The sequence below is a fragment of the Xenopus tropicalis genome, chromosome 1 (genome assembly GCF_000004195.4).
Source record: "Xenopus tropicalis strain Nigerian chromosome 1, UCB_Xtro_10.0, whole genome shotgun sequence".
Taxonomy (NCBI): Eukaryota; Metazoa; Chordata; class Amphibia; order Anura; family Pipidae; genus Xenopus; species Xenopus tropicalis.
In genome coordinates this window covers 53649305-53676472 of record NC_030677.2, presented here as the reverse complement: position 1 = coordinate 53676472, position 27168 = coordinate 53649305, and the positions used below count along the sequence as shown (strand labels likewise).

At 36.9% G+C, this 27168-nt stretch overlaps 1 protein-coding gene across 1 annotated transcript in view; it reads right to left on the bottom strand.

Moving 5' to 3' along the window:
- pdgfc (platelet derived growth factor C) overlaps positions 1-27168 on the bottom strand; it is a 146686-nt gene that overhangs the window by 21967 nt on the left and 97551 nt on the right. The window lies entirely within an intron of this gene.

Here is a 27168-nt window from a genome sequence, read left to right as displayed (position 1 = left end):
TACGCACGTAGCAGTTACTTTCTGAAAACTACTTTTCTGAAAATTACCATTTCCCTGAAAACACAAGCATGCATCTAGGGCAATCACATTCTTAATAAAATCCGACTAAAAATCTTGTCACCACAGACATCACCAGCTGCAATTTTGTTCGTACGCCTACTTAAGTTTCACAGTAATTATCGCCACATTTTACGCGTTTAATGCTTCATATGTGTTTGTGAATCATGCGTTAGTTTTATTTCTATGCCATAATTACTACAATAACTCATTGTGATAACGTGCTTTTTAACGCATGCGATATGAGTGATAATGCATGCGAAATAACGTTGATGAATCGGTACTTATTTATTGCGGCCCCAATGAATCCTTATTGGAGACAAAACAAGCCTATTGAGTTTATTCAATATTTAAATGATTTTTAGAAGACGTAAGTTATGGCGATCCAAATTACGGAAAGAAACCTTATCTGGAAAACCCCAGGTCACGAGCACTCTGAATAACAGGTCCCGTACCTGTACTGGTCTCCACAAATAAATCCAACACAGATACATCTGTACAAAGACATATCTAGGACATTTCTGGTCTCACCACAGGCCCCACTGTAGTACACTCCACCCAATGTCTTATTCATAGAGCCATCCTTGAGTGACAACCCCACCCCTCACATTTTAAGCCATATATTCATAACATCAAGATGGACATACTTATGGTGACAGAACCACCAATGTTTCCACTTATGCACATGCTAGGAGCTGAAGTTTTGAACAAAACACAGAGATATTTACACACAAGTATATTCTGTAGCAACAATTAATTTACACATCTGCCATCTCCATTATAGCCTTGTAGGTGTGGAGACATGATGACACGTACATCATATGACCAAATCTGGATGACCAAATTACAAAGATCTGAACAATTAGCCTGAGAGTCAGTCAGTCTAGTCAGAGGGTGGTCTTGTGAAGTTCCAGACAAACCCATTACCCAACTTACATAACAAGATCATCAGTCTGTCTTGTTTTCCCTATTCAGTGTCAGACTGGCCCACCAGGATACCAGGAAAACTCCCTGTGGGCCCAGGTGTCAGTGAGCCCTCTTGCTTCTAACTATTTAGCCTATTTCATGGTCATTCCCTGTTTCTGTATGGGAACAAGGAAGCTTGATAGATGGAAGAATAGAGTTCAGTATTTAGAGAAAAAAAGAGACTAGGATAATAAAGAATTTGATAGAGGAGAGGAGGAATTAAAATTTAAAGAGTAGGAGCATGGTCCAGGGTTTTCAGGTGGGCCCCTTCCATCTCAGTCCGACACTGTCCCTATTGACTGACCAGCTTTGGTGTAATAGCATTAAAGGTTGATCAAAACATGTAATTTGCTCAGAAATGTTTTATATCCAAACTGACTCTGGATGGTGTCTCTATTGGAACACACTTTCAAGAAGGAGAAGATATGTAAGCCTCTGTTTTCACTCACTGGGGCATGCCACCTCTTACTGATTTCAATTAACAGAGGTTGATTAATGACCCCAGCTCACATGAAAGCTTGAAAGAATTTGAGCCCCAAAGTAATTTAGCAGAAGGCGCTTATGTGACTGGTTAAACAGTCTAGTGACTGCAATCCAAGTGATTTATTTTGGCTGCTCTTGCATGCACTGTGCTTATACTATAGTATTAATTCATCAGTGTTTATCATGAGGCTTCAGTCACAAAATGGGAAACTTAAAATAATGTGCCCAGAAGGAGCCATCATAATGAAAGGGGTTCTTAGATGAAAGAGCTTTTAAACATGAAATATTTCTAAAACTTTAATATGTTATATATAGTTGTAATTGACCTGTTTGTTACCTGACTGAGGGGAACATGGGGCAGGTATGTGTAATGGGTGATACCAGTAGAGTCAGTGTCAGCAGATTGCTTAAACTTTAAATTTTGTTCTCTGAAATAACATTATTTTATAAAATATGTAATATGTATGCCTCTCTATTTTCCTCTCTATTGATCCAGTCCTTGGATCAACTTGTACTAAGAGCTATCTTCCATAACCCTGTATTTCCTCACTAGCTAGAAGCTATCTATTGAATCAGCTACAACAGTGTGCTACCTTCCTAGTAAGTCTCCAAACAGGCAGATGAGTCTGTGTTAGGAAATTGTAAACCTGCCTTGTGCTGTTTCTGTACCAGGCTGATATGGTTGCTATTACCCTATATATACTATATACTTACAATATACACATATATACTGTAGACATATATATATATATATATACACACACATACAGATTGCAAACAAAAAATTAAATAGCCCAAACAAATTCTGTAAAATGATGATCATTCCAAATTATTTCGTGGAAAAAAAAAATTCTTCTTGTTTATCTTGCAATACAAATAACTGTATTGTATTTCAGTGCATACAGCTGCCTTATCCAGTCTAGAAAGGATTTACTGATTTGTTTTATGAACCAATCAAACATAACTTTCCCACGGCAACACAATACACAGCATATAGCACTTAGGGGTTTATTATAATTAGTCCCCTTTATAGGGCTTTCCTTGGGGCACTCTATAAGATTTATGTCATTTTGTGTTGTATAAACAGGACTGGTTTGCCGACAAAGTATCTGCTCTCATTTTGAGAATATATGAATTTCTCGCAGGGCAGGATACCCCCTTGTTCATCTTAAGTTTAATGAATAGGGCCTGTGCTGTTAATTTACGTGCTTTCATTTCCAAATTTTCTGGTTCTTCAGAGCAAATACGGGAGGAGAAAAAGGTAATTAAACAGAATGCATGTTACACAGCATTTTACATTCATTTATAGTGAACAGGGGTCTTACAATAATTACAAAACAAGGGTTACAGAGTAAAAATAGGATAAGGATAGGGCCTTATTATCAAGAAATTACAGTCTAAAGGGTTGGGGTACATTTGAAAGGAAGGAATATGAAAACTTGATTTATGATAACATGATATGTGATCGATCAAGATGCTGAATATGCTTCCCTAAACAGGTGGGTCTTTAGGGGGCATTTGAAAGTTTGGAAGGAAGGGGAGAGGCTGATGGCTTAAGGCAGAGAGTTCCAGAGACAGGCAGAATCCCGTCTTACAGTCGGGAATGGGATGAAGGGATGAAGGGATGAGAGGAGCAAAGAGGCAAAGGGCAGAAGCAGAGAGTAGGTTGCATGAAGGACTGTATTTATAAAAGGAGGGGCTTCATTGTTAATCTGAGTCTAATGTGAGTTTTTGCAATTAGAATTTGATCTGAGAGGGGATTGGCATAGCTTTAAAATTACATTATATTGATTACTGTTATAAATTCAGAAGTTAAATTAATTAAAATCAAGTTGAAATTAATATATATACAGGAAAGTCAAAAACCTAAAGGCAAAAAGAAGGTTTTATTTAAACAAAGTCATACTAACCCATCACGTTTTACCAAAAAAGGAACATTGTCAAAGATTTGCTTATAAAAATAGAAAAAGCAGGCAAGTTAATACATCCCACTTGGGTAGCTTTTAACTTTAGTCTGTCAACAAGGCTACCTAGTAAGAGCAATTATGGCTGTTCTGGCTGATATGAATAAAAAACACACAAATAAGGCATCCTGCAAAAAAGTCAAATGCTGGTGCTTATTACTGAATATTTTACAGGAAAAAGAAATGAATATTTCTTTAATGTAGAAATAGGATAGTTTATTCATTCCATGCTGTCGTGAACCTAATTATTATGCTTTATAACTGGAATATATGCTGTATAACTGGAATATATCAATGGGCGGCTTACTGGTATAAAGAAGTCAGTCGGTTATTAGTAAGAAATAATGTGATTCAAATAAGAGCACCCAATTACATTCCAAGTAGCAGAGATGTGTATGATTTCAACATATTCCATGTGATAGAAACTTTGTATTCCAAGAAAACATATGACTACATGTCCAGTCTATTCCATTAATGGATCATTTCTTAAACTCTTAGTTGGGAACCCAAAAAGGTCACAGGGAAGTACTGTATGATGAGGGGCACACATTTCTTACCTAACAAGCAAATTAATATTACTTGCATTTCTTGAAATGAAGAACTTAAACCTGGCAAATTTCGCCACAAAACTGGGAAAAAGTTTACTCATCCCTAATCATAACAGATTGTGTAACTCTCTGAGTGAAGGACAAATGAATTACAGGGTGGAAAGCACAACCATGTCTAGTTTTCTATCAAATAAAGGGTTTCTTTAAAACCCAACATTTTTCAATTTATTTATGCAATTTATCAACGTTTTTATGACTGCTAGATGGTATTTTTGCCATGTTGAAAAATGGCCCCGCAGAGCACAGAGTTTCTTGTGGATAAGTTCTCTATCAGGATGGACTGGGGCATGACTGGTGAAGCAGGGGTGTGGTTTTTACTGGCCATGGTGTTGGTCAGGGAGTGTTGAAAGGAGGAGGATTCTTTAGGTGAGATAGAAAATGGAATACAAGCATTTATTGTGGTTCATATTTGTCATTGGTTATACAGTGTACAATAATATTATTGCTTAGGTTAGAAGATAACAACCTTGAGACATGACAGGAGAACTTTTTACTGAAAAATGTCTGCTTGTTTGTGGGATTTCCTCAACATTTACTTTACAGATTTTGTATCGTTCTATAAGGTTCATGTTCAAAAGTTCAGACAAGGCAAAAGCTTTAATGTGACTGAGATGGTGTTGTAAGGAAAAACATAACTGAGGGGGTGGGGCAGGGCAGGCACACGCCTATAAATAGATGCTGCTAGACCCAGAAGTGGGGCTCAGTTAGGTCACAGGCGGGGAGAGAGGCAGAAGGGCTCGACCCACACCCGCCCACAACCTACTTTTGATATTGCATTGTTGGCCCAATCCCACCCGAAATTTAAGCAGGGGGTAGAAAAAAAACAAAGTTTGCATTAGTAAACACATAGGGTGAGATTTACTAATCCACGAATCCGAATCCCGAAAGGGAAAAATTCGGATTGGAAACGAAAATTTTGCCATCTTTTCGTCGCCGTCACAACTTTTTCGCATTTGTCGCGACTTTTTCGTCGCCGCCGCAACTTTATCGTATCATGCACGACTATTTCGTCGCCGTTGCGATTTTTTTGTATTGAGCGATTGTAAACGGCGGAAAAACCAATCTGATTTTTTCGCGGCGGTGACGAAAAAGTCGTGGAAAATATACTAAAAAGTTGCGATGGCGATGAAAAAGTTGCGGAATATATGAAAAATTTGCGACGGTGACGAAAAAGTCGCAAAAATACCGATCATTGCGAAAAAAACGCATTCGGACGCCTTCAGACCGTTCGTGGATTAGTAAATCTCCCCCATAGTCTAAACATGAGAATTATTTCTAGAGCATGAACTGTAAAGTCTCTTGTCTCTGACTGAAATAAGCTTAGTTTTTCCTTGCATGTATTCTGAATCCTGAACTTTTAGAAAAAATATTTTCCAGAAAAATGCAGCAAAACGTAGACTTTCTAAACACTGGTTGGAACAGCACCTGTTTGTTTGTTTTTTATCTCGCTTTTATTTATTACATGCATAGAATATACAGCTGTACTTGGAACTACACTTACACTGCATTTATATTCTCCAAGACATTTTTTGTATTCATTAAAAAAAAAAAAAATATTGGCTGACAAATTTCAGCTTGAGACATGTCTGGACATATTCTAAAGGCAAGCAAATTATTGGTGTGTGCCTCGCAGATTGAGCAATGATCATACATTTTTACAAACAGCTGGGGAACAAATAAAACATGTTTAAGACAGACTGAGTTTTCATCTGCGTTTTCTGTCAACATTTTTTCTCAATTTGACTTGGCTTCAAAACTGGTTTTGTGTAAGAGGGAAATCCTTTAGATGTCAGCATTCAGCATCAACATGTGGAAACAAAAATTATTCTTGGTTACTTAATACTGATATTATTAGCTTTGGCTATTGGCAATATATGGAAAGAAAAAACACATGGGCATGAAAAAGCTACAATACTTGTATTCCCTCATGTTTTTTTCCTGTATTTATATAGCGCCACACATTTACACAGTGTGTTACAGAGATTATACATTATCCATATCAGTCCCTGTCCCAGGGAAGCTTAGAATCGAAAGTCCCTATCACATTCATACACAGAGGGGATCATTTTATCTCAAGCCAATTACCATGCTTGTATGTTTTTGGAGTGTGAGAGGAAAACCACAAAAAGACATGGGGAGAACATACAAACTCTGCACGTAGTTAACAAGACAGAATTGAATTTAGGATCCCAGCACTGCAAGGCAGAAGCATTAGCCACTGAGCCAATGTGCCAACCATTTTATGGCATCAAAAGAATGACTTGTGTAAGAAGCTGTTACATAGGTACATACATTACCACTAGGGTTAAAGCCAGCAGTCCTTGGAAGGATAACCCACCTGCCTCTAAAATGATCATCAAAAGCACAAACCTTTTTTATTTTTACATTTGAATTGAACATCTCTAACATTATGTAACATCTTTCTTTTTCATAGCTTCCATTGAGAGGATCATGACTGAATTTGCAGTTTCAGCCTTCATAAAACACTACTGGTCTTTAAGGTCTGTACACAGTCACCTATATTGCCAGCAGTAGTGATGAGCAAAATTATTCGCCAGGCATGATTCTGTCAGGGCAGATTTCTGTGTTTCACCATTGGTGGATTTATTTGTGAAACAGGTACAAAAATTTGCTGCGTCAAAAAAAATTGATGCACATTTTTGCCGTCTTTGCGGTGAAGTGAACCCGGGACAGATTCACTCATCACTAATAAGCAGTAGGTGTGGTTTAAGTTGGACCTATGGAAATTTCAGATGTCAAAGGCATCAGTTGGGCAAAAACACAATTATATGTTCTAGTCATAACAGACAGACAAACAACCATTTGGTGTGCCAACAACATTCACCAAGGAATACTATGAATTATGCTTAACTCAAGAGATATAATAATATATTGGCCCATAGATAGTAGGAGATGAAGAGGACAAAACAAAAACTTTTGAGGTTGCAAAGAAGCAGACTGAGATGCGAGACTTGGAAGAAGACAATGTTGCCTTTGGGGAAACAAGGTTCTTGTAGAAAACTCAGAATGGATTGGAAACATCTGGCAGACAGCAAAAGAAGGCGGAGGAGAATGAGCTACTAGTTTTGGAACATCCAGTCATTGAAAAAAATAAGAATCAAAAAATCCAGGATGTGAAAGGAAACAGGCCAACAAGTGGATGCTGAGAAGATACTAAATAATTTTTATATACAGAACATATTGATGCAAGATTTCACATGGGACTGTATACTCTACAAAGCCTTCATGTCTGTGCAACTGACTGTAGCAATAAACTGGGTGTGAATTCTGCTTTGGCATACTAAGCAAAACAGAGTATAAGATTAGGTGAGTGAAAAGAAATCACAGAATAGAAGCAGTGGAAGATAGAGGAACACAGGGCATGTATAACTATGGCATGGAACATTATTAGAGCAAATGTGCAAAGACAGCTGGTAACCAAATCACTCACATAGTAACATCACAGGATCCACTATGCTTACTGTAACGGAGCACAGTTCCAGATTTCACCTTTCTAATTGGCTCTTTGCTCTATGCTACAACGATATTTGCATGGCAACACATGGCTTAGTGGATCAAACAACCGCTAGCACTAAATAGGTAAAGGATAAAATAAAGGTTGGTTTTCCTTTTTTTAATTTGTTCTTGATGCAGTAAGTCATTTTCCAGAGAACATTAGAAGGGAGCTGCCACACAAACACCGGTGTTTCGTAAAATAAAAACAATATCAATCTCTAGCCAAACCTTATAATCCTGGGTGGGTGCATGTGGGCTTCCTGCCAAACAATTTGTCCAGTCACTCTGGTGTGATTACACCACATCTGAATTAGTTTTGTATGTCTATGGGATCATTGTCTAATCTGGAACATTACAGCCCGGTATTACCAAAGACTGATCCAGCCAATTGGCCCACATTTTGATTTCACCACCCATGAGTATAACCAAACTGTATTTAGTCAGATCATATTTGGTCACTGTTAGAGGAAGATTGATCAACATTCCTATTTGTGTAATTTTAGAGTTTTTTTTCAACTTCAACTAAACTCACATTTTTAAAAAGCATGAATGATTTCTTATTAAGTAAAACATCCAATTAAAAAAAATGCAAAAATGCTTAAAAAAGGTAAATACCTCAAACTGTGCCCTATACATAACTTTAATAGTTTGAATTACTCCCCCAAAAAATACGAAAAAAACTGACTCATAACATATAGTTATAACACATAGGGGCTGATTTACTTACCCACGAACGGGTCGAATGGAGTCCGATTGCGTTTTTTTCGTAATGATCGGTATTTTGCGATTTTTTCGTATGTTTTGTGATTTTTTCGGATTCTTTACGAATTTTTCGTTACCAATACGATTTTTGCGTAAAAACGCGAGTTTTCCTATCCATTACGAAAGTTGCATAAAAAGTTGCGCATTTTTCGTAGCGTTAAAACTTACGCGAAAAGTTGTGCATTTTTCGCGTAAGTTTTAACGCTACGAAAAATGCGCAACTTTTTACGCAACTTTCGTAATGGATACGAAAAACTCGCGTTTTTACGCAAAAATCGTATTGGTAACGAAAAATTCGTACAGAATCCGAAAAAATCGCAAAACATACGAAAAAATCGCAAAATGTTCGTTTTCAAGTCGGAACTTTTCCAATTCGGGTCGGATTCGTGGGTTAGTAAATCAGCCCCATAATGTAGGTCTCTATAAAAATTTACTGCTTAAACAAGCTCATATGTAAAACCCTGTTTCATATAAATAAACCATTTTCATAAAAATATACTTTTTTAGTAGTATGTGCTATTGGATAATCCTAAATAGAAAATTGCCATTTTAAGAATTAAGGGCCGCCCCCTGGGATCAAAGGATTCACAGTGCACACAAACAAGCCAAGGCACACATACATGCTAGGCCACATCAGCCAATGAATGGACAGAGTTCTGTCTTTTGCTCCCACACTTCTTCCTGTTACAGTTAGAGCTGCATTATTTCCTGTCAGGTGATCTCTGAGGGAGCACACAGCCCATCTGTTGGTTAAGTATTTATTCTGGGGGTATAGTTTGCTTTTTTTAAAAAAAATGTTATTATTAGCACAAAAATATGAATCATGAAATTAAAATATGACCATTTATAAATCTTCTCCTATGCCTAGGGAAAGCATCTTCTGGAATGGAGAGAAACTTCCGGTTTGAAATGCAATCCCAATACAGATGCATATAAATGCCTTGGGTTCAGGAAAGTAAAAAAACACAAGAAGTGGCTATAGAATATTAGCTTGTTTGTGGGCTAAGACAGGGCTGTCAAAATCCAGACCAAAAGAGCACTAACAAGACAGTAATTAGGTTTAGCCTCAGTTAATGAAAGGTTATTGGTTAAAAATATACAGATAACTAACGTTTAAAGCTTTGTTTGGAACTGTACAACCATGGATTAGAGCTACAAATGGATCAAACATTATCTAGACATTTAGGTAATGGCAAACAGTGTCCCTTCATCTACACAGATTAGTACCTCACCTTTTTTCATTGACAGAAATGCTGTAACACATGGGCTTATTTCAGTTTTCGAGTTTGTGAATTTGAGAGTTTTTTTCAAACTTGCATTTCAAAAAAACTTGCATGATTGCTTATTTGTTAATATGGAAAACTTGTTCTTGCAAGCTTTTAGCTGCCAAATTTTTAAATTCAATTTTTTTGAGTTGCACTTAATAAATACCAACTATTTGAATTTTTTACATTTTGGGAGTTTTAGCACAAAAAAAAATTGAAATCGTGAAAAAAATTGTAATTCAAACATTGATACATCACCCCCATAATGTGCTGTGGTGCCCAGTGATGTATTTTGTACATAGTATGATGTTGGCAGGAGAGTATTCCCAGTTTGACATCATTTTATATTAAAGGAGCATTACCATGGCTTTCATTGTCATCAAGTCTCATCACTGCAGTGTTTGTGATACATTTTAGAGGGTTTAATTTGTTTTTATCATGAAAAGACTAAAAAATATGTCATGTTTGGCTCATTAGACCAGAGATGTATGTTTTTGACTCTTACTGGTGTGTAGTATATGTTTGAAGCTAAGTGCTTGTTTGCTTTCCATGCTCCCAACAGTTTGATTTAGCATACAATAAACATGTAGGGTTTTTTGCAAAACAGAACAGAGGAATAGTCAGACCTGCTGGCAAACGCACATGGGTATTGGTAACTAAATATATCTAAGTGCTATATAGTGTCATCAAAATGTCTGCCTGTGTGTTGGTGTGTCAGCCTTACTCTATATTTTGTGTTGAACCCCAAAAAAGCTGTCACTAATCCATACTAGATAATAGCAAACCTGTTCCACAAATATTTTTAAATGTTAAAATGTTAACCCTGACTACCAACAACACACTTATGCTGTGAATCTGAGCTGACAGATTGTACAGGTTTGGGATCCCTTATCTGGAAATCCATTATCCAGAAAGTTCCAAATTACAGAAAGGCCATCTCCCATAGACTCCATTATAAGCAAATAATTCTAATTTTTTCTCTGTAATAATAAAACAGTACCTTGTACTTGATCCCGACTAAGACAATTAATCCTTATTGGAGGCAAAACAATCCTATTGAGTTTATTCAATATTTAAATGATTTTTAGCAGACTTAAGTTATGGAGATCCAAATTATGGAAAGACCCTTTATCTAGAAAACCCCAGGTCACAAGCATTCTGGATAACAGGTCCGATACCTGTACCTGATCTAACTGGCGGATTCTAGCATAAGTCAGCAATCTGCAATGCTCTACTGACACACACAGCATGGTTGAGTTGTTGGAAAAAGTATAGTTGGAAAAAAAAGTTAATTCTTCATTACAGACGGGGAGGCATATTTATATTACTAACAGCTTATTTTACATTTTCCCAATCAACATGGAAAATGTATGAAGTATTAATAACTTTATATATCCCTGCTATATTTAGGCTGTGAAGCTCATTAGCCAGCAGGCAGCACACTTTAGGGACAGCTAATCCCTGTCTTGTATATTTTACTTTTTGGTGCTTTTGGCCCAAGGCAATGAAGAGTCTTGCCTAAGGTCAAATGAAGCTAGTGCTTACATTAAAAACCTACATGGGTATATCCTGAGTTACTAATGTCTTTAACCAAGATAACCAGTATTCATTATACATTTTTCTTTTAATATAATAGACTTAGAGAGATATTCTATTTATACAAAGCATTTTAAATTTCCATGCTGTTTTTACTAATCCCTCTTCTATATTCTCACATGTCCTACTTTCCATTCAGACTTATGATAGCTAGCTCATTTCTTACCCACAAAATCACACTTAACTTATTCCCAAAGGTGGTCCTGCCATTGCCCAAAGCATGGTCAACAGACAAATTGGGGAAAATGTCTATAGCCCAGTGTTAAATTATACAGTATGTTGTTTTGGAGAATTATGTGATGAATTTCATGCTCTGCGGCTCTGGAAGGCGCTGCTCTATATTACTGCACACAATATGTTGAGCCTTTACATATAATAATAGCCATGGTAAAACCATCATTACTCTACAACTTCAAACCTTTGCACCTTTAATAGATATCCTAGGCAGTGTATAAACAGGCATTCTAATCTTTATGAGCATTGCATCTATTGATTCCCTGTCACTGAGTTAGTAAATTATTACTAACTGAACAACATGGACAATTATTTCACACTAGACTGTAGAGTGTTGCATTCACAGACACTATATATTTAAATGAAACTGATAAATGCCTTTAAATAACTAGTAAATGTCCCCAGTTGGCTATGTAAGCCCTATAAAGGTTCATGGTACAAACATAAAGGGACTGTAATTGTCTAGATAACACTCTGAGCAGATTTCAAATACTGAGTTAAAGGCAGAAACTGAATGCTTCTTGTCTTGTTTGGCAATGAGCATTGCTTTCATTGAAAAACTATTTGGATACAACCCTGGCTATTTCATGCAATGTTAAACACTTGTAATTTACTTTGAGACGTTGAATTTTTTCCCCTAAAATGATGGAGAGGCTCATGCCAGGAAACAAGAATCTAAAAGACAACTTGGTGGCAGTTAAGGAATCATAACAGTCTGCCTTGAAGTAGAACAGATGGCATGCCTGCTATTTTAGGATTCTTTTTAAGCAGACATCAAACTGCCTGCACTTTACTTGCAACACTCAGTGCCATGATGATTGTAAACATTTACTTGCCACATATATTTTGCTTCAAGCCAAGCTCCTTTTTCCACAATATACTTGCATATGGTTTATAGATATCAATATATATTGCTGCTCAGACTCCAGATCCTTACCTCTTACAGCACAGAAACAGCTGACATGCAAAGAGGCAAGAACAGTTAAATATATTTCTTTTCATGGACAAACTGGTAATGGAAAGGCTTTACTTCTAAAATTGTCTGTAGAAGGGTTTGTATTGTGTTTACTGATCATTCATATTATTATATGAAGCCATGCTGTCTATAATATGTTTCTATTTATTCATTTATTGGCTGTATTAGGAAAAGAGAATCCTCGTCAATGACATGATAGAGTGGTAGGCTAAAGATCTGCTGAAACCATTGCAGACCATATGGCAGACATTTTCCAGTGGCATTTGCTTTGTATATTATTGAATACCAGATAAAACATGGTGGCAGTATTAACATCCTTATGAAGCAGTGGAAAAGATTTTGGACTAACTTCATAATCCTAATTATCATGGACTTAATACCCTTACATTTGCATAATAAAAAGTAATTGTATTGCTTGCTAAATAAGTAAAAAATGTTTTGTCAACATTACATTTTTTAAAATGATTAAATGCAGGTATAGGACCCATTATCCAGAATGCTTGGGACCAATGGTATTCCGGATAACGGGTCTTTCTGTAATTTGGACCTCCATACCTTAAATCTGCTAAAAAATCACTTAAACATTAATTAAACCCAATAGGATTGTTTTGCCTCCAATAAGGATTAATTATATCTTAGTTGGGATCAAGTACAAGGTACTGTTTTATTATTACTGAGAAAAAGGAAACCAATTTTAAAAATCTGAATTATTTGATTAAAATGGAGTCTAGGGGAGACGGGCTTTCTGTAATTCGAAGCCTTCTGGATAACAGGTTGCCGGATAAGGGATTCCATACCTGTACTATAATACAATATTATAAGGGGAGAGCTTCAACCGAACATGTCTGACAACCATTGGGTTTACAGTTCTTTAGTAAATAAAAAAGGATACAGAAAGTGTGTTTTAAAGGAGAACTAAACTCTAAAAATGAATATGGCACAATATTTTATATGGCCTAGAGGTTTAGCATCTCTATAGTAGAAAGTTGTCACATGTGCTCCCCCTCTTGGTCAGTGACACTGCACATGCTCAGTGTGCTCTGGGTAGCTGTTGTGAGGCTAAGCTTAGGGGTTGTTGCCTAAATCAGGTTGGCCTGTCATAGAAACTGACGGTACAGGCATGATTATAAAATTCTGATGCTAATTGTACTGGTTTTAGAGCTGCCATGTCAGCCTTATACTGTGACATTTATATTCTGTATATACAGTAAATTGTGAGTGGGTCCCTAAGCTCAGTAAGTGACAGCAGCACAGAGCATGTGCAGGGAATCAGCAGAAAAGAAGATGGGGAGCTACTGGGGCATCTTAAAGGGGACCTGCCATCCACACATAAAAAGTTGTATAATAAAAGTCCTTTTTATAAAAAAATTATTTTTTTATCTACCTGTTATAAATGTATTTAAAAATCTGAGCTGTCAATCATATATTGCCTGCCTCACATCACATCACCTAGATGGCAAATGCATATGATTTTTGGGTGATACAAAGTTTGCCTTAAAGGAACAGTAACACAAAATTTTCAATAAAGATATCAATTCTAAATACCTTTATTAAGCTATGTAACATTAAAAAAATGCAATATTGTAAAGAGTTTTTTTAATAAATTACATTGCCACTGACTTGGACCAAGCTTAAAAGGCGATACAGCGATGGGGTAGATATGCGCTTTGGGTCCCACGGGAGAAAAGCGCTTTACAAATGTTTGTTGTCGTTGTTGTAGACTTCCGGTTTAATCCGTAAATTAATTTAGTGCATTCTTCGGAGTCATTTTAAAGTGATTTATAGGCTCCTACTAATCTGGCACAGAGAGGGTAAGGAGAGGGATAGATGACGGACCTTTTCACCTCTTTCGCTGGGTCTGCGTGTCTGTTACAAGGAGCGCTGCCTGAGCCTGCACTGGGAAAGGGAGTGGGGTGGAGGGGGAGCAGAACGGAAGCAGGCTGCGAGACTTCGGAGACATGTGCTGCCTGAGCTCAATAAATCAATGGTAAAGTAATTTTAAAAAAAAAAACACATATACTATTGAAATCTTTCTATGCTATAATTGCTAATAAAAGTATGTAGAAAGGATATATTGAATGTAAAAATTTTGTGTTACATTTCCTTTAATAACAGTGTACACAAAATGGCGCCAGCCTGCTGGCTGTGACTACTAATTCCAAGACTGAAGGAAAAATATATTCAATAATTGAAATAGTGTTTATTTTGCTCTACTAACCTGATTCAAAGGGATTTGGAATTATTTCTTAGGGTGACAGGTCCCCTTTCAGGGGCACAGATCTTTCCTGCTAAAGGGCGGTGGGTGCCTTGGCCTGGTACAGAAACATAATGCACAACATTTCTGCCCTGCTTCTTTCATTAAGCTTTAGTTCTCCTTCATGACAATACACAAGTTAGAGAGATTAAGCAAGAGTTTGACAATACATGAAATGAAATTCCAAATAAGCAGTGCACCTCCAGGAAATATGCTTTAAATAAATGTAGTTGAAGGTAGCTTGAGGGCATTCATCAGGTGTTCTTAGAAAGAACCTTGTTCATCTGAACTGGAAACATACCTATGTCTGCCAATGGCTATTTAAGACTAGTACCAATTGGAAAGACATTTTCTAAAATGTGTATCATAGAGTAAAAATGGCTTGTAACTAAATACACTTGTTGCATGGTTATCACACTTTGTAAGGAATATATGTATTAAGCCATATAAAGGAAAAGTAAATCCAAACTTCTAAAACCAAATTTCTAAAACTGCAATTTACAAATGAATCACTTGCTAAATAACAGCAGGATAATCTTATTAATACAGTATTCATGCATTCTCTGAGGAATTAAGAGCTATTAATTTGCCTTTTGGAACACTTTCCTGGCTGCCTATTTGTGTCTGTTAGTTACCCTCCCATATAGATTGTAAGCTCTACGGGGCAGGGACCTCCTTCCTCTTGTGTCCTCGACTCTTAACTTATGGCTGCTGTATTTATCTGTAATGTATTTATTATTATACTTTGTATTTATCTATTATCTTATTAACACCCTGTTTGTATTAATGTATTCTACTGTACAGCACTGCGTACATAAGTAGCGCTTTATAAATAAACATATACATACTTTCCATACTTTTTTTTTTGTTTTAAGAACTAGATAAGAATAATGTATCTATGACCCAAGTGGGCAGGGAAAGGGCAGTTGTACAAGGTGAATCTCCATACCTTACTTATTTTATGAGTAATGATGAGCCTTTGTGCTTAGACACAAAACTGAATTCTTCCTTTTACATATATTTATTCCCATAACCCCCCATAACAAAGAAGTTGTGTGTTTCCTTGCAGTTTTATGATACTGTAACAAGAGAAAGCAATACAGTTCTTGTCTTCAAAGTCTCCCAAAAATATGTCTTGTATCAACAGCGATAGTGTAATTTAAACCTATCCTTAAAGGTATTAATGAGGATTAATGTCCTTTCCCAACATTTCTACACACACTTGTGGAAAAGAATAGATCCGTGTGAAATAGTGTTGCATATTTAATTTTGTGTGTGTTTTAAATGTAAATGATAAACTTACGTTATCTTTGGAATATGACTGCAGCGAGCAAAGTAATACATCTTGGGAAATGTCTAATCAAACAGCTGCAGAGATTTACTTGCTGAACAAAGAAACCTGGAAGAGGATCAGCTCAACTTACATACATTTGGACTGCATTACTTAAAGTGTCTAAGTAGCAAAAATATACAGTACTTTGTTCTATAAAAGAGAGGATACAGATTAACAAGAGTACCTTGTGGGCAGATGTTATAAATTGGTCCAGGGATGCATTTAATGCTGTGTACAAGCCAGTGTGTCTATTCATTTACAGTGGAACAGGGACACAGGGCACCTTATGTCAGTAAATAATATGCAGTCAATCTGAGGGTTTATTTCAGGTTTGAAATTCAAATAGACAAGGAAATATACAGTATGGTAGTTTTGCAAATGCCCTGTTAAGCTGGCTCCTTGCTTATATAATCATGAACAAACCTGTATATTGACTCCAAACCTGTATATTGCTTTTATTATCTATAATGAAGCAGGCTTAAGTTTCTTTGATGCTTTATTTGTAGCTTCTCTTTGGAGTAGAAGATAGAATAAAGGCCTTTGGTTGACTATGTAGGAGGGATCCCTCTAAAGGGTAAACCGTGTACAGAACCTTTACCCCACCGTAGACTGCTCTTCTACTAGTTAGTAGGGATGAGGGTTTATAGTCTCATCAATGGCATCTATTTATGCACTTAATGGTATCTGTGTCAGTACTCGCTCTTGGAAGGGCTGGTGGCATTATATAATGCAGTGATATAAGTAGGGCGCCCCTGTGGTTTTTTAATGATGGAAATAGTGATAGAAAGAATACTATTTTTAAATCTGGCTCATGTTCCCATACAGTTTTACTTTTCTACTAAATAGTATGACACACCACTGAAGCCGATAAAAGAATGATGTGTTAGTGTAAAGACATTATTATTTTTTTAGTCACTCTCCCCCCACCAGCCAGGGATCAGGTGGGCCAGTGATGTACATATTTCTCCCGCTCCTCTTGAGGTCTAGATCCTATAAAAACCACAGATACATCTGGAGAACCCTTGTGCTCTGATGACTAAGTTTCATATCATTAGAGATGTAGCGAACTGTTCGCCGGCGAACTAATTCGCGCAAACATCGGGTGTTCGCGCAAATTCGCGGACGCGATGTTCGTGTTTTTTCTCCTTGGTTTTTCCGTCGCGTTTTTTCGCTTTGTTTTATCGCCTATGCATATACATAGGAATAGCTTGCGTTTTTTTTTTGGCGTTATTTTTTGGCGTTTTTTTTACAAAGTATTTTTCAGAGAAGTTTTTGCCCTTGATCCCCCTCCGGCATGCCACTGTCCAGGTCGTGGCACCCTTTAAACAACTTTAAAATTAGTTTTCTGGCCAGAAATGGCTTTTCTAGGTTTTAAAGTTCACCTTCCCATTGAAGTCTATGGGGTTCGCAAAGTTCGCGAATATTCGCGAGTTTTGGCGAAAGTCCGCGAACGGGTTCGCGAACATTTTCGGCGATGTTCGCTACATCACTACATATCATTACTGTACAAGGGAGAGGCCCTAAAATAGGTGTGTTAATAATAAATTGTACATATGTAGTTTGCAACTGACGCATTGTTCTCTGTGAGTTTCTAATAGATAAATGATCAGCTGATGTGCAGATACTGTAAATTGCTGTGTGTTTTTCAAGCATACTGTGGTAAAGAAAGTAGAACCAGACAGCTTTTATCTACAGCATTCCTTTTGTTCTAAAGTACTACTCAATTTTCTATCTCTGGAACCTCCATTACAGTAAATCCGTGTCAGAATACTTGCTCTCTACTTGTACTGAGAAAAAAAAACACACTTGGTGTGAACGACTTGCAGGGCAGATTGCGTTACTTCTAGATCCTCATGTAGGTTTATTTTTGTAACATTGCTAAACTTAGACCTACTTTTCATCATGCTTCTTCTCAGCTATCAACTAGACGTTAGCACCACACTACAGGATATGTTCTCAGTGCTAAGATCTAAATGGTATAAAACTCTATAACTGTTATTGACAAATGAAGGGAACATAGTGTGCTGAGGCTCTTGGCAAATGAATACTCTCAGAGGGTATTTGGAGTAGTAGGTGCTCAAAAGCACAGATTCAAAATCCCTTCTGTAATATACTCTGTGATAAGGGTTTATGTATGGAGTTTACCATTTCCCATATATTTTTATTATGAACTTATCTATAAAATACAATCAAAAATACATAAAAAGGAATACTTGTTCCCCGGTTCCATGCAGAATTAAGTCTATCACTGACAATATCTCCTATCATGGACCTTTTCAAAGAGAACATCAGAGCCACCATATTTTTGTCATTATGCACCTATTGGCTTTCATGTTACACTAGAAGAATGAACTACAATAAACTAATACAGGAAATTTTAGGATAGACTAATTTAGGGTGCTACAAGAGTCAGGTACCTGCACACTTTACAGTTATTTGGCTATAATAACTTTTTATGTTTCTTTAGATAGAGGACTTCATGCAGCTTTTCTGTGTGTGCTTATGGCTGCATTTACATAGACCTTTCTGTCACAACATTATTTAATAGTATTGGGAACAGATTTCATAATGTTTATTGCACTTACTGTTAAAATTGAAATGTTTTTTTCAAATTAAAGCTCCTGTTTCAAAAATTAAATAAATATAACATTCCTGTACACATTCATTACAAATGTTCAATAATATTTTTAAATGTAATCGATTCTGAAACTGATTCTCTCTTTCCCTCACTCTTCCATGCACAACTCAGCCTGACTAATTGTAACATCAAAACAATATTCTGCAGTTACAGTGTTTCCATCTGCCAAGACTTCAATTTTCATGTCTTGCATGTTCTGTAATAATCAGAATATATAAAGAAAAAACTAAAAATCACAGATTTTTCCAAGGCATTGTGGGAAGTTGAGTCTTTGCCGGAGGATAGCTGACCACTGCAACCCCACTGATACACGTGGACAGGACCAACATTGCAGGAAACAGCAAAGGACAGAAACTACTTTCAATTACAATTATATTTCCAAATAACATTAGGGGGCAGATTTATCAAAATGTGAGCTAAGTGCTTAATACATAAAACGTGCCCGTGTTCTATTCATTCATATGGAATTTTTAGAATGTGGGTAAATTTTTATGTATTCAGCTATTAACCCACATTTTAATAAATCTGCCCCTAAATTATAAAATAAATATTTTAAGTATATTTGAAATTACCTTTTATTATGCACATTTTGTTTGTTTATCCCTTTTCCAGTTTAGCCTTTATGTTAGATAAAGCTACTTTGGTGTAGTTTTGGAAGAATAATGATTACCACCCCTTGCAGAAATGTAAGTATGAGGCAAGATGCCCACTTTTTACCATGGCAAAAAGCCACTCCCAGTTTGGTATAGCTTGCTTAGATGAGAATTTATATATGGAATAAATATTAATTTGCCTTTTGAAACACATTCTAATCAAGGCCAAACATTGGGGTAGTCATTCATGTTATCCACACTGTCAGTCCACATCATGCAGCAGTGCAAAAAAAAATCCTTTAGTGGCCAGAGAGGAGAAAACTCATTAAATATTTTTTTAGAACACAATGCCATATTTTTTTTGGTTTTAAGAACTAGATAAGAATAATTTATCTATGACCCATGTGAGCAAGGAAAGGGCAGCTTTTTATAGTGAAATTTGCAGCACTTATCTTCAAGCCAATGTTAAGTTGATTAATTAAACAATACCTCAAGTATTTAAAAGGCTTAATGAACAAAACATTATGATATGCACTAAAACAACATTTTCAAATATCTTGCTATTGTTCTGTTATTCTAAATACGATTTCATAGGCTACATGAAGCTAAAGTCATTTTATCCTTGGATAATAACTTTTGTACATCATTGTTATCCAGAGTCAAAAGAAAAACTATAAATGGGTGTGGCAGCAATTGCTTAATGGGAATAAGCATCTTGGTCTGCGAGCAGGAGGTATTTTAATCTAGAACTTATGAAAGAAGCAAGCTGACAAAATAAGGTTATATAATCCCAAAATAATGATCATTTAATTACTAGCACAAACTCCCAATGACCTCAGTTCTCTATCAAATCAGATTACAAATACTGCACTTAAAATTCTGGGCCAGATTTGCCAAGTTTGGAAAAGTGTATACATTGCTCAGTTCATATCAGACTTCTAGTTAAAGCCTGCTGTTATTAGCAATGGTAAGCACCAATAAAGCCATAGGCGGAGGGTGGCTTTATTGTTCGGGGAGACTAAAGATGGGCCATGCATAGACTAACCTAAAGCTAATGTGAGACTTAGTGGACTGGCGTAAAAATGAACCTCCCAACTACCTCTTGTGGTTCCCACTGACTCCCAGGGATACTGTGTACAAGTGCTGGTGGGGGTGCTTTCTTCACCCTAAAATGCTTAGGATGTAAAAGAATGCAAACATGCACTTCTGTGAAGGGTTCTCCATCCATTTGTGTTTGGGATCAGTAAGCTTATTTATCAATGCACGTTTGGGTACGATTAAAAAAAAAATCGTATTTTTTCTAAGTTTTAGAACTGTGCGTATTTTCTGCAATTTTTTTCCTAAATTCGGACTTTGATAAATCAGCCCCCTAAATGTGAGATGCAGTGGGCACTGAAGACCCTGGCACTATAACACTGGCACTGATACACAACATTGGTTTGTCTCCCAGCTATACAGTCTGATGAGGGCTCCACTGTAACTAACTAGAAATGAACAAAACAATTACAAAAGTGAGAAAAAAAGTCAGTGAAAAAAACAACAAATATATAAAAGCACAATTAGCTTTTTCATAGGGAGAGAGTTAATTTAGGACTGGAGCAAGGGTGATGGGGATAGTATAGATGCCAGGTGACAAAAAAACTCTTAGGTAAAGTTTACAGCCTGCAGATCCTTCTTATCAGTCTTCATTTGTGCAGTGCCATCAGTTTATAATAACATAGTTACATAGTTACATAGGGTTGAAAAAAGACCATTGTCCATCAAGTTCAACCCATCCGAGTAAACCCAGCACACAACCTATACTAACCAATCTATACACTCACATACATAAACTATATATACAACCAGTAATACTAACTGTAGATATTAGTATCACAATAGCCTTGGATATTCTGCTTGTTCAAAAACTCATCCAGGCCCCCAGCCCTGCCTACCTCTGTGCCTTGATTGGTCAGTTTTACTGTCCCGTCAAGCCACAAGAAGAAAGATCCAATCAAAGCACAGCTGATTACAACAGAACTGGAGCTTGCAGCAATGCAAAAAGATTTTCCTGATGTTAAAGGTTCCAGAGCAGTGCAGAAATAGAGTGAGTTTTTTTTCAAGGTACCAAGTAGGTTTGGGGAGAAGCTTTCAGTTTTTGAGGAGGAATTTGGACTAATGGACAGAAACCTTACAAAAAATTATAGTTTTAGGAGTTTGAGTCAATGTTTCATTTACAGAACTAGGAACAACCTACGTAAAATGTAAACTAATGCTTACTAGGTGTTAAATGGGCAGGGGATCTAGTTAATGAATCCATCTTAAAACAACTACCATTGAAATAAATAGTGCAATATGTGCTTTGCACCTATAAATTCAGTGCAGTCTCTCCAATGAAATTACCAAATGAAACCTTAACTGCTACAACATCTGAAGAAGCACTATTGGGGCCATGGCATTGAGTAACCCTGCGTTATTCTGTATCAGGTACAGGTATCGGATCCCCATTATCCAGAAAGCTCTGAATTATAGGAAGGTCATCTCCCATAGACTCCATTTTAATCAAACAATTCAAATTATTCAAAATGATTTCTTTTTTCTCTGTAATAATAAAAAGTTACCTTGTAGTTGAGCCCAACTAAGATATAGTTAATCCTTATTGAATGCAAAACAATCCTATTCAGTTTACTTAAAGTATGGAGATCCAAATTACAGAAAGCCCTGGGTCCGAAGCATTCTGGATAACAGGTCCATTTTGGAAGCAAGCTGAGCTTATTTTCACTGTGGACCTAGGCACTGTTGTAACTGCTTGTTCCCTCCCCCCTTTATTACAATTTTAAAATATTTTACAGATCTAAAAATAATGTGGCATTTAATTCTGCAGAGCAGAATGCAGTTGTTACTTGTTGTTACAATCTGCCAGCAAATTCCCTGATTCTATGAGTCATTTTAACTGCAGCTTTTAGAGCTTTTGCACAAGGACAGATTTTCTTTAACAACTGTATTTTTAGATCACAAAACACATCTGAGCAAAAGACAGGTCAAGATTTAGAAGGTGATAATATGGAATAAAATCAGTTTATTGGTTTGGACTGCAAGGTGCAAGGAAATAGTAGGACACATATCTCAACAAAAATACTTATAGTCATAAATCGAATACTGAAAATTAGTCATGACTGCAGTGCTATTTGCTTTATAGTGATATAGAGATATGATCTATCAAAAGATTTATGGCAGGCAGTCACAGAATCGCACAAACAGGCAGAGTAAATGCAATGTAGTTTTTATTTAGACACCAGTAGCATTCTGGATAATTAAGTCATAGTATAATCTTTATAGTCATTTTAATTTGAACATGGTTTATTATGTAAGTTTTGTCTCAGGCTCACCTGTATACTGACTTCTTATGGGGTAGATGGATCTATATTGACTAATAAAAAAAGGCTATGGAGGTCTGGCAATGCTATCCACCATAAAGAAATGTGAAGCAAGCCTATTTTGCTGTGCACAATTTGACGCGACCATGTTTTTTTTGATGCTTGACAACTTTTTCCGCAGTGAATTCCCACAGAAGTTTCACAAAACAATTCGCCAATGGCGAAATGCAAATATTCACTGCGAATCCATGCCTGCCTACTAAAAAATCATTTAAACATTAAATAAACCCAATGGGATTAGTTTGCCTCCAAAATAGATTAATTATATCTTAGCTGGGAATAAGAACAAGGTACTGTTTTACAGAGAAAAATAAATACTTCTTAAAGGAGAATGCAAGTCAAAATTTAAAAAGCATACTGCCCAATAGTCCTCCTATTGTTTAGTAAAAACGCCACACTTTTGGCTCACCTAATCAAATATTTACTTCACATTTTCTATCTGTTTTCTTGAACAGGCAGCCATCTCCCTTCCTTTCCCTCCTTGCTTCATACTGCACATGTGTTTCATTCCCTCCCCCCCCTCCCCTCTGCCAGATCCGCTTATGATTGGCTGGTGGGCATGTGTAGCTCAGAACAGCAGACAGGATCAAGTTACACACATGCTCAGAGAATAGGAAGGCTGCCGCTGGCACCTACAGGAAGGGGGGAGAGATTTCAGTGATGTCACTGTAGTCTTCACACTGCTGTAGGCTGCTAGCACCATATCTCAGAGAAGCAAGCAGGGATCTGGGAATTTAGATATGCAGTAAGTACTTAAAAAGAATGTCTTTAGACTTACTTTTAATTTATATTAACCTTTCCTTGTCCTTTAAAAATGTTTAATTATTTAAATTAAAATGGAGTCTATGGGAGATGTCCTTCCTGTAATTTGGAGCTTTCTGGATAATGGGTTTGCAGATAATTGATCCCATACCTGTACTTGTATCAACTTCAGTATGAATGTACATTTGATGACTGCAGTATGAAAAAAATATTTTGTAAAAACTAAGCAGTTTTTAAAACTATAAAAATATTGAACTATTGGTGATCTAAGGGAAACAGTGCCAAGCCTGTGGCAATAAAATAATTTACTAATTACATACTAGGGGGCACATTTACTAAGACACGAATCTGAACCGAATGGGAAAACGAACATTTTGCGACTTTTTCATATTTTTTGCGATTTTTTCGGCATCTTTACGACTTTTTCGTTACCAATACGATTTGTGCGAAAAAACACGAGTTTTTCGTAGCCATTCCGAAAGTTGCGCAAAATCTGGCGATTTTTTCGTAGCGTTAAAACTTGCGCGAAAAGTTGCGCCTTTTTCGTAGCGTTAAAACTTCAAAGGTGCGACGTTTCGCGCAAGTTTTAATGCTACGAAAAAAATGCAATCGGACGCATTCGGCCCATTCGTGGCTTAGTAAATGTGCCCCTAGGAGTAACAAATACCTTCCAGTTGGACTTTTTTGATTGATTTAATAGATTAATACAACAAAGGGTTTTTAAGCCGTAAATAGTTCCCAGAGAAATAATCACAGGGCATTGTATCCCTTGTCATTTAAAGCTTTAGCTACAGCATGTGAAATATCTGAAAGTAAAGGACAAGTACACAAAACACTTTTTGCACTCAAGCAGAATAGAGCTTCATGTCACAGAGTCTGCAGGATGGATATATACTGTAACACCAGCCTCAATGATTGCTGTTTCCCTTTTTCCCCCAGCAATGATGGTGGTTGTGAGTACAGCAATAAACTATGAGTTGGCAGATCTCTGCAACAAAATTATCCAAACTTTATTGTTCTGGTTTGTTGTACAGTGGGGGGATCTCTTTTGTGGACAACATGTTTGGCTATGAAAGGGCAATGTGCTTTTCCCATAGGCTACAAGAACAGAAACTCTATGGTTAACTGCACCAGAGGTACAGCTTTACAATAGAACAGAGGGGTGTATAAAATATCCTTATTAAAAATCCTGAATGTGTATTTGTTTAAAACAAAAACATTTAACTTTTTAACGTTTAACTACTATTAATTCAAGTGTTAAATTGTTTTTTTTCTTTAATTTATTTAACTGTTTCCTTTATCTTTAAAAAAAAATGGTTATAAGACACATGTTGCAGGAGGCCATACAGAATCTTTCTGAGCGAAGTGGATGGCATGGTTTATTTATTCCTGCGCCGTAGTATGATTAGCATGCTTTTCCAACCACAAACATCTTGCGGGTTACTTTTGTCTTATACTGGTCGACTGTGTGTATTTTTGTCATTCCAAAAGATGTTGTATTTCTTTTGTACTGCTTATATAGTAGATTTATTCCATCCTAGGAACTTTATATGGTCTCCTGCCCATTGTTACAATACAGACATGCTAACAATAAAATGTATTCATATATATCTATATATTGTTCATAATCAGAAAAATAGTGAAGGACAATATTTTGCAAATATTTTGCAAAATTCCTTATTCTCACAATATACCAAGGATAATGTGTATCATTTTGTTCATTTTACATACATTTTGTTGTGCAAAGGCAAATAATACCAACGTTTACCGTCTGCTTAAATGAAACAGCAAACTGTGTGAATGATATTCTAGCACTGATTATGTTTATTGTCAAGGCCTGGCATTAAAAATGAAATAGAAGTTTGCTAGAAGCTAGTCAATAAGCTACCTGTGTCAATGAAAATATAATAATTTGCTTGCCTGACATATTTTCTTTTCATTAATGACTGGCTGCTTTGGAATGGGATTGGTAAAATGTTGGCAAGAGATATGGAGATATTTTTATCAACTGTCTATTGGTCAAAGATCTGTGTACAATAATGTGAGAGAATTTTTTCGCTAGGCATGGATTTGTGGTGAAATTCCGCCAGAGAAACTGCATCATAAATTCACCACAGCAAAAAAATTTGCTGAGAAGAAACGCCCATTGACATTAATGTGTTTGAAGTGAGAACAAAAGTCGCACATGTAAGAAAAAATTGTCACACTAAGAAACATTTGTTGCCTAAGGGCTCTGGCACACGGGGAGATTAGTCGCCCGCGACAAATCTCCCTTGTCACGGGCGACTAATCTCCCCGAACTACCATCCCACTGGCGAACATGTAAGTCGTCGTTGTGATGGTACACGCTGCGCAGGCGATTTTGGCAAATCGCTGAAGTTGCCTCGCGGGGCATTTTCGCCGATTTGCCGAAATCGCGCCGCGTGTGTAATCCCACCGGCAACTTAAATTTTCGCCGGTGGGATGGCAACTGATGGCAACACGGGGAGATTAGTCGCCCGCTAACAGGGAGATTTGTCGCGGGCGACTAATCTCCCCGTGTGCCAGAGCACTAAAAGGAGTTAAGAGTGAGCAAAAACTCCCACTGACTACATTGGTGCATTTGGAGATAAAAAAATTGTAAGAAAAAATCTTAATGTCTTTAATGCAGGCGACATTTTATCATTTGATAAAAATCTCTACGTAAAACAGTTTCAAACCCTTAGATTGAAAGGGTCCTTGGACCCACCCTGCTGCCTGTAAAGAGGATACTTTGCACTACTCCTTAAAAATATGTGCTTAGGGTTGGACTGGGGGGGGGGGTCTAGGGACCACCAGGCCTCAACCTTAAGGGGCCCATTTACTTACTCACGAACGGGCCGAATGCGTCCGATTGCGTTTTTTTCATAATGATCAGTATTTTGCGATTTTTTCGGAAAATTATCGCGACTTTTTCGTTACCAATACGATTTTTGCGGAAAAACGCGACTTTTTCGTAGCCATTCCGAAAGTTGCGATTTTTTCGTAGCGTTAAAACTTGCGCAAAAAGTTGCGATTTTTTCGCAGTGTTAAAACTTGCGCAAAACGTCGCGCCTTTTAAGTTTTAACGCTACGAAAAAATCGCAACTTTCGGAATGGCTACGAAAAACTCGCGTTTTTTCGCGCAAATCGTATTGGTAACGAAAAGGTCGCGATAATTTCCGAAAAGTCGTAAAGGCGCCAAAAAAATCGCAAAAAATACGAAAAAGTCGCAAAATGTTCGTTTTCCAATCGGAATTTTTCCAATTCGGTCGGAATTCGTGTCTTAGTAAATCAGCCCCTAAGGGTCCACTTCTCTTACCCTTGCTACCCACATACCCAATTCACTTTACCGCTTACCTGTCAACCAACACACCCAATGCACCGCCCTACCAGTGCACTGCCCCCATATCTTGGACTTCACCCTCCTCCTAAAAACTTTAGGCCACTGGTCCTGGGGAGGAGCCAACCTGAGTTGGACTGGGGTTAATGAGGGCTGGGGCCCAGCAGGGTTTTCTCATTGTCCTGCCAGCCCAGTCCAACCCTAAATGTGCTTATTACATTTGTACAACAGTGGCTGTTTTCATGACTCATTTTAGGAGGGATTCACACTGACAAAAAACAATAAAGCACAGCAGCACATGATAGAAACAGCAGTGGGATATTTACAAAAAAACACCAGCAAATGTAAAAATGTAAATGACCTAAACCCAATCCGGGAAGCTGAAATACTGCAAAAATAATAAGT